This window comes from Marmota flaviventris, chromosome 15, assembly GCF_047511675.1.
Source record: "Marmota flaviventris isolate mMarFla1 chromosome 15, mMarFla1.hap1, whole genome shotgun sequence".
Classification (NCBI taxonomy): domain Eukaryota; kingdom Metazoa; phylum Chordata; class Mammalia; order Rodentia; family Sciuridae; genus Marmota; species Marmota flaviventris.
This window is the reverse complement of record NC_092512.1, coordinates 11757923-11766854: the sequence shown is the minus strand read 5'-3', so window position 1 is coordinate 11766854 and position 8932 is coordinate 11757923.

The window sequence follows — 8932 nt, the reverse complement described above, 5'->3', positions numbered from 1 at the left end:
GTAATGCCTAGAGAAACCACCAAAAGGCCAGGCATGGTGGCAATGCCTACAATCCCAGCAACTCAGAAGGTGAGGCCAGAGAATTGCAAGTTTGAGGCCAATCTAAGAAATTTAGTAGACCCTGTCTCAAATTTTAAAAAATAAATAAAAGGGCTGGAGATGTGGCTCAGTAGAAAAGGCTCCCTGGGTTTAATTCCCAATACTGTAATAATAATAATAATAATAATAATAATGACAAGGAGGAAGAGAAAAAAGAAGGGGAGGAAGAAGAAGAAGAAGAAAGAGAAGGAGGAAGAAAGGGAAGGGGGAAAGGAAGGAGAGGAAGAAGAGGAGAAGGAAAAGGTTCATGTGATAGCAATGAACCAACAGTCCAAATAGATGTAGCCAATAAACCAATGAATAAATGAAAACTCTCAGCTGAGAGCCTGGGGACACAAAGGTGATTAAACCTTGCAGCACAAACAACTGTCAGAGAGAAAAAACTGAACAAAGAGAAACCTTTAGAAGATCTGCATCAAGATTCAACTGTCTAGCCCTCAGGTGTAAGGAAACTACCCAAGACTGTGGGTCCAGGGACAGGGAGGCGGGAGACCACCAATAAGAGGTTTACAAGGGAATAGCACCCAGTCTTCACCCAGGGTCAGAAATAGAGCAGAGTCCCCAAGCTAGAACAGACTTGTGACTTTCTGGACAGTAGATAGAACTCTTACAAGGCTTTTTTTAACCTCAGTTATTAGGAATTGTTAGTTCCAGACTGAGCATTGTTCTGATCCAGCCTAAAAATTCTCAAAGGAAACGCAAAGAATCTGTCTCCAAGTTATTTAGCTGCATCCCAGAACACAGCTCCTGAATGCAGAAACAAAAAAAAATCTCCAGAATCAAAAAAATAATAATTAGAATCCTTTAAGGAAAATGATAGGAGACATAAAAGTACTTGAAAAAACAGTAGTCTAAAATGCCCTAATTTGTTTTTTGTTTTTTTTTTTAATTTTTTATTGTTGGTTGTTCAAAACATTACATAGTTCTTGATATATCATATTTCACATTTGATTCAAGTGGGTTATGAACTCCCATTTTTACCCCATATGCAGATTGCAGAATCACATCAGTTACACATCCATTGATTTACATATTGCCATACTAGTGTCTGTTGTGTTCTGCTGCCTTTCCTATCCTCTACTATCCCCCCTCCCCTCCCCTCCCCTCCCCTCTTCTCTCTCTACCCCCTCTACTGTCATTCATTTGTCCCCCTTGTATTATTTTTCCCTTTCCCCTCACTACCTCTTGTATGTACTTTTGTATAACCCTGAGGGTCTCCTTCCATTTCCATGCAATTTCCCTTCTCTCTCCCTTTCCCTCCCACCTCTCATCCCTGTTTAATGTTAATCTTCTTCTCATGCTCCTCGTCCCTACTCTGTTCTTAGTTACTCTCCTTATATCAAAGAAGACATTTGGCATTTGTTTTTTAGGGATTGGCTAGCTTCACTTAGCATAATCTGCTCTAATGCCATCCATTTCCCTGTAAATTCTATGATTTTGTCATTTTTTAATGCAGAGTAATACTCCATTGTGTATAAATGCCACATTTTTTTTTATCCATTCGTCTATTGAAGGGTATCTAGGTTGGTTCCACAGTCTTGCTATTGTGAATTGTGCTGCTATGAACATCGATGTAGCAGTGTCCCTGTAGCATGCTCTTTTTAGGTCTTTAGGGAATAGACTGAGAAGGGGAATAGCTGGGTCAAATGGTGGCTCCATTCCCAGCTTTCCAAGAAATCTCCATACTGCTTTCCAAATTGTCTGCACCAATTTGCAGTCCCACCAGCAATGTACAAGTGTACCCTTTTCCCCACCTCCTCGCCAGCACTTGTTGTTGTTTGACTTCATAAAGGCTGCCAATCTTACTGGAGTGAGATGGTATCTTATAAAATGCCCTAATTTGACAAGCAATGTAAGTCCACAGTCATGAATCCCGATACCCCAAGTACAAGTACTAAAAGAAAATCTACCAACTAAGAATTCTATTTCCTGTCAAATATAATCTTTAAAATAAAAACTTTTACAGATGTATGTAAGCAAAGCCATTCTACAAGAAATGTAAAATAAGCCATCAACAGACATAAAAAGGAATTATAAAAATACTCATTCCAAAAGAATTCAAGAAAAGGGGGAAAAAACAACACATGTGCCAATTAAATGATCAGTAGCAAGATGATAGACTTCAGTATACCATGTCAATAATCCCATTAAATATAAATGTTGTAAACATCCCTATTAAAAGGCAGAGAATTTCAGACTGTACAAAATGTAAGCTCCAAACGTATGTTGCTTACAAGAAATGCTCTTTAAATAAAAGACATAAATATATTTTTTAAAAAGGATGGGGTAATTAACATACTGATGCTGATCAAAACTAAATTTGGAGTAGTATGTTTTTTTAAATATTTATTTTTTTAGGTGTAGATAGACACAACACAATGCCTTTATTTTTATGTGGTGCTGAGGATCAAACCTGGGTCCCGCCCGTACTAGGCAAGCACTCTACCACTGAGCCACAATCCCAGCCCCATGGAGTAGTATATTGAATTCCAACAAAATAGATTTCAGAGCAAAGAATATTACTGGGGGAACTGGGGCCATACCTCAGTACTTCAATGCTTGCCTTGCATGCTTGAAGACTTTGGGTTTGATCCCCAGCACCACAACAAAAAAAGAAAGAAAAGAAATATTACCAGAGATAAACAAAGGCCATTTCATAATAACAAGAGATCAATTCATCAAGAGAACATAACAGTACCAAAGATTTGCAGACCTAAAAAGAGTTTCAAAATATGTGAAATAAAGGATGATTAAGCCAAAAAGAGAAGTAGAAAAATTAGCAATTAGCTAAAAAATTAGCTCTAGGCCTGAGCTTTTAATATCCATAACTATATAATTGATAGAACAAATTGACAGAAACTCAGCATGGATTGAGAAGACTTAGGTATTATCAACCAACTTGACCTAATTGACATTATGGAACACAGCCCCAGCTATCACCATAGTACACATTCTTTCCAAACCCCATGAATCAGTGCTCTCTCATCTGCAAGAGGAAGCAATATCTCCCCTGTAGAGACCTCCTATGCTTAGCAACAACATGTAAATGAATGAACATAAAAGGCACTCGATAATGTCCCTATTGTAACGTACTCCAGATAGACACGCCAATAAATGGGCAGGGGCCAGAATAGCTTCCTAAGTCTACACAACATCAAAGCCTGGACTTTTCCAAGTACACCAATCAGATCCTCCATGTGAGAACACTCAGAGAATAGAGCTTGTGATCATGCTCTGTAGGCTAACAACCACCAACTCACAAGCAAAGAATAATCATGATTATTATCAACCTCCAAGATTATGAATGGAAGCATTTATAGTGTTCTATTAACAGGACATGCCTCATGAGCCTAAATCTTTGTTTAGATCATATTTTAAAAGTCAATAACTTGTCTCTGAGTACTGAAATAAATACACATTCACACCCATATAACTAGATCATGCATAAATACACTTATAAGAATAATTCCACACACATAAAATGTTAATGCTGTTATATATAGGCTTTATTACATATTAATGCACATATGCACAAATACGATATGCATTTGCTATAATGTCACTGTAAACACACACTAACACTTGCAGTCCATAACAGACTTATAATAGTAATATTGCTTACATACATATGTTAAGTTGTAATGTCACATACATCAGCTCCTGCAAGGATCTCAATTTCCCCACAGTGGAGATAGGCTAGCAAAGCAAAGCATGGTGGGAAAGGTGTCTATTCTAGAATTGGGAAGATTTGGTTTCATATCCTAGCCAAGTCCTTTGCAGAAGCAGACGACTCACAGACATAATGAAAATCAAATGCGGTAAACGCAATGGGAAACTGACATAGGAAAACTGGGGCAGGTAAGGGGCAGGCCAGGAAGGCTGCCTGAACTGCCCACAGAAGTGAGGGACAGAGCAGTGGCCCCAGGGGAGCAGGGCCCAGCATGCCTGGCGAGCAGTAAGACACCACTCCTGCTGGCTGCACTGCTGAGCACCCCCACTCCTGAGCCTGGTCATCTCCTGGAGTCAACCGAGGGCCGCTCTTTGATACCCATCGTATTCTCCCTTCATGATTTCACTCTCTATGTCATTGTTTCCTTATTGCCTCCCATTTTAGAAATGGCCTCCCTCCTTTGCTGTGGCCCCATCTTCGGGCTGCATGCCCAGCGGGTCATTTTCCTGACTTCTCTTTATTCTGTTGAGGACACCAGCATCCTCCAGATCACTTGGCTCAGGCTGCTCAGTCCCACTGTCACATCCCTGTCTCCTTGGTCTTTCGCATTCTTTTCTAGCTCTGTCAAAGCCATCCCTAATTTCAAGTGCTTAAACACCGTCTGTCACCGTCTGCTGTGGCTCACCTATGTTAAGCGTTCCCCGTCCTAGGATTACTGTGGCCTGATAACAATGCACAGTAGGTTCTCGCACTGGTCAGACCAAGTCCATTCATGCTACTCCCAGGTGAGGGTCAAACCCTCCCCACCAAATCACAATGCCTGAGAGTGCAGAGGATGGCCCCCAAAGCATCCGAGGAGCTGCCACCCCAAGTGGGGAAGGAAACTAATCAGCCAAAGCAAAGTAACAGAAGGTCAACTGTCTGTGCAGCGCGTCTCTCTAGTGTATTTCTAAATTCCAGTTCCACAGCCTTCAGTTCATTTCTGGCCTTGTCAGTGAACTAATCTTAAAGATGCTTTTCTAAGCTCATTCCTCCCCACTATCGATGAGTCTCCAGTGACTTCTCCCTGGAGCCAGACCCTGCAAAGCTCAGGCAGTGGCCATTTGTCGGCACACTGGAACATTTCAGAGCCCTCCTTCCCTGAGAGGGAGGTGACATTTTAATAATTGTCAATATGGGTGGGGAAGAAGTTACAGTTTTACTTCTGGAAGCCCAAATGAACCCCTGGTAGTTTATAAATATGTCTGTTCCATAGGTGCCCACCCATTGTGGATGGGGTGATGGAAGGGATTCATAGCAAATTCATCCAGAAAGATGCTTTTGGTAGCTGTTGGTTTTCCGTGTAGCTGTCAAAATCCTCATTTCACCCACAGACGTCTTTCTCCCTTCTTCCCTAGAACAGTTACACAGTTCTTCTCCTTTTCCTGTTACACCAAAAGCCCCTTTAGAATGGTACACTCTGAAGATGGGGTGTCTGCCTATATATTTCTAAGTTCCCAAAACATAACCAAGTATGTACTCTTAATGTATTATACTCTTAATATTTATTGATAGATTGAATGGTAGACGCCAAACACCATTTTTTCACTTCAGTAGCATTTAATCCAGAGTCTTGCATAAAAGCACAGGTTCAATAGATGCTTATCAGATTTAACTGATTTCAAATACAGTTTTTAAAAGGATTCTGATCTCATTTTCTTGTTTTGAGCCAGTGCAAATTTTAAGAAGCAGCATGATCTACCTAATTGCCGCATCCTAGAATGTACAGTTTCTAATCATGGAACTGTGGACTGCTCACAAACGGGAGGGATCTGCTAACCACATTCTCCCTCTGTGTTACTCCCATTTCATGTAAGCCCTGCTGACATAAGCATCAAGGAGGTTTTAAAACAAATGTTATCCTTTCTCAGATGAGAATCATGCCTTCTTAGCTCCGACAGGAGAAACACTCATGGGCATACACATCGATCCCCACACCTTAGCCAATTCTACTTCCCCTGAGGTCTTTCCACCATGATCCACCCACAGCAAAGCTAGGTGGGCAGCAGGACTCCACATCGAGCAGTTTTTCTGCTGCTTGGGAAACCCAGGGAATTTTAATGCTATTGAGCCACTCTGCTCAAACACTCCTGGTGTGAACTGAGCAAAGCTCTAGTTGCTAGGCAACCATTACAAAAGCAGAAGGATTTCCAAAATAAAAAGAGACCCAAAGAGACCCAGAATACACTGGAATTAAGTGCAATTGCACGTTAATCAACAACTGGTGGATGACACCCTTACCTTGGTTAGATGGTTTGTTTCTTACTCTAGAAAATATTACTATCTGGGTCTTTCAATTTTTCACCAAACTGGGGGTGGGAGCAGGGTGTTGGTGTTTTGGTGTTTTGTTTGTTTAGTTGGTTGGTTTTGTTGTTTTGTTTTGTTTTCTCTTTCACAGTTCCTGTGAACACAGAAAGAGGTATGTTTCAATGTTGGGACTACTAGAAAATGATGGGTGCTCAATAAATAATAAATATGTGGTCACAAAGGTGTGCATTTTCACAGCTTCTGGAGATGTATAAAAGTATAGTATAAAAGTATAGTTATGCAGGTGTTTGATGGCTTTAAAATAAGTCCACAAATTCTTAGTTACCTCCCTTTGAGCAATGAAGCTTGCATGGCATGGAATTTAGTGTCTTGCTTCTAACAAATAGAGGATGGCAGTTTTAGGCTAGGTCACAAAGGCATCTCAACTTTCCCCTCCTCCACCCTGCCATCAATCACCCTGGGGGAAGCCAGTCACCATGTTGTGAGGGTGCTCAGCTGTCTCCAGAGAGGCCCAACTGGCAAGGAACTGAGGCCTCCTGCCACAGCCAGGTGAGGGCACTCTCTTCAACACGGATTCTCCAGGCTCAGGGAGGCCTTCAGAGGACTACAGGAGCCTCTGCCAACATCTGACTGCAGAAAACACAGGGAAGGTACCAAGCCAGAACCAACCAGCAAGGCCTCTGCCAAATTCCTGACCACAGAAATGAGGAGGTACTAGTCAAATGTTTGTTATTTTAAACCACTATGTTTTGGGGTGCTCCATTACACAGCAATGGATAACACAAGAGCTCATCCAGATAGAAACTCTCTGAAGGAAAGGTTTGGGTCTTGCTGGCTCCTTCATCCCGACATCAAGTATCCTATGTGCACTCAATTAGCAATGGGAGGAACTCATTTAATGATAAGCTTGTTCCCCAATTTTATAGAAACCTATAACATATTTTTCACCCACAGAAACAAGAGTATGATTCTTTTATTAAAAAGACACTTTTCAACAAAGAGCCACCAGGCAGCATAATTATCAAAGGAGCTATTAGAAATTATGGGGAAAGTCCACTGGAACTTGCAAACCCCCCCTCCTTGCTGGGTGGGAGGGAGATTCAGCCGGAAGCAGCAAGGGCTTGACATATACTCAGGCAAGAGCATGTAACGAAGGGCACATCTGGAACAGTTTGCGCTTCTCAGAGAAGGAAAAGGCACTTCACAGTGGAGAGGGGGACCCGCAGTCCCCACTAGGGTATCACCTAGAAGTTCTCCTGAGGCAATGTCACAGCAGGAGCACAAGTGTGTGAAGGCTGGTTGGACCAGATAGCCCTTCAGTCCTTTCTGACCGTGGTTGCAGAACATCCCTCCTGCCTCTTGGCCACACACCTGGAGGCAGGTGGCAGGTGTACCCTCCTACCTTCTGCAGACCAAAAAGCTAAAGGTAGACACAGTGCCAGCATTTTCCACATCCTGCCCACATGCTCCCTCTCTCTATTGAGTATCTAAGGAGACTATTCTAGGACGAGCTGGATGCAGCCCCTGGAATACGAGCAAAGGGCAAGGCCTGCCCTCCAGGCAACCTCGGGCAGTGGAGGGCACCTGTGGTCAACTGCAGACCCCACTCATGCCTTCCTTTCTTTTAACAACTAGGTTTCCAGAGTTGAAATTCTGTACCCTGCTCCATGCTGTGAGATCTGTAGGAAAATTAGAAGCTAGCCTGACAGCTCACTCACTTACCACCCCTCCCAAAGAAGGCACACATTTTTAAATGTGTTCAATTGCCCAAAAAATATCTAAAAGTTAAAAGCAATAATTTAAATGTCCCAGACCAGAAATCACATCCTTCTCTTCTACTCATTGCTTTTGTGCACCCCCTGCCCTGTGGCCACCATATCAGGCACACAGCAAGCAAGGTACACGTGGAACTCATTGTTGCTAGTGAGCTAGAATTAGCTACAATTGCTGCTAATGCAGTTCATTCATGGGAAGCTTCCCAAGCCTGAATGCCCCAGGTACTCTGCTAGGTTCTTTATCCACACCACTTAACTTAGCCCAATAGCTACCCAACAGAATGAGAATTTGAATTATTTAAGAGCATCACAAAGCTAGCAATCAACCAACTGCAAACCCAGGCTCCTCCTGCTGTCCCCACTTCTCCCATCAGAACTATTTAATATTCAAAGGTAATCCTACATTCCCACCCAGATCTGAAGATACAGGTTTCCACCACCCTCTTTCTTATGTGTCAACCAAGGCTCCAATATTTTGAAAGAGTGTAACTGTCTCTGAACTTACTGAGAAACAATAATTCCATGCTTACTGAAAGACATTTCAAACTCCCAGCCAGCCCAGGACTTTGCTCAGCATGAGACAACCAGTTTATCTCAGAATCCATAATAATCCCAGCGTAAGCGGTTGACACTTTACCAAGTCATAGCTTTTCTGAAATATTAAAAATAGCTCCAAATTCCCCATAATTCAGGTTTTGCCTTCCAGAGATTTTTTTTTAAAGAAGCCATTTAATACAATCAATGTAGTGTCTAAGAGGAGATTCCATTCTGAGGATATGAAGAGACCCATGTGAACCCCTCCGTTGTTGCCCCATGTCTCCCAGCCCACTCCACATTAACCCAGCAGGAAGGAAGCTGAGAGGGGAGGAAGGGAGGAGGAGGAGGGAGGCAGAGGAGCAGAGGGTGGGAGAGAGATGCCTTCATTCAGTTAAAGGAGAGTGCCAGGCACCACCCTTGAGTTTTACTGTTGGACAATGCTGCCATCTGCTGGCAAAGTTAGAAACTCATTACAAAATAGTGCCAGCCATTTATACAAACCACATCGCTGTGATCTTAAGCACCAACAAATTACCTCCATAGA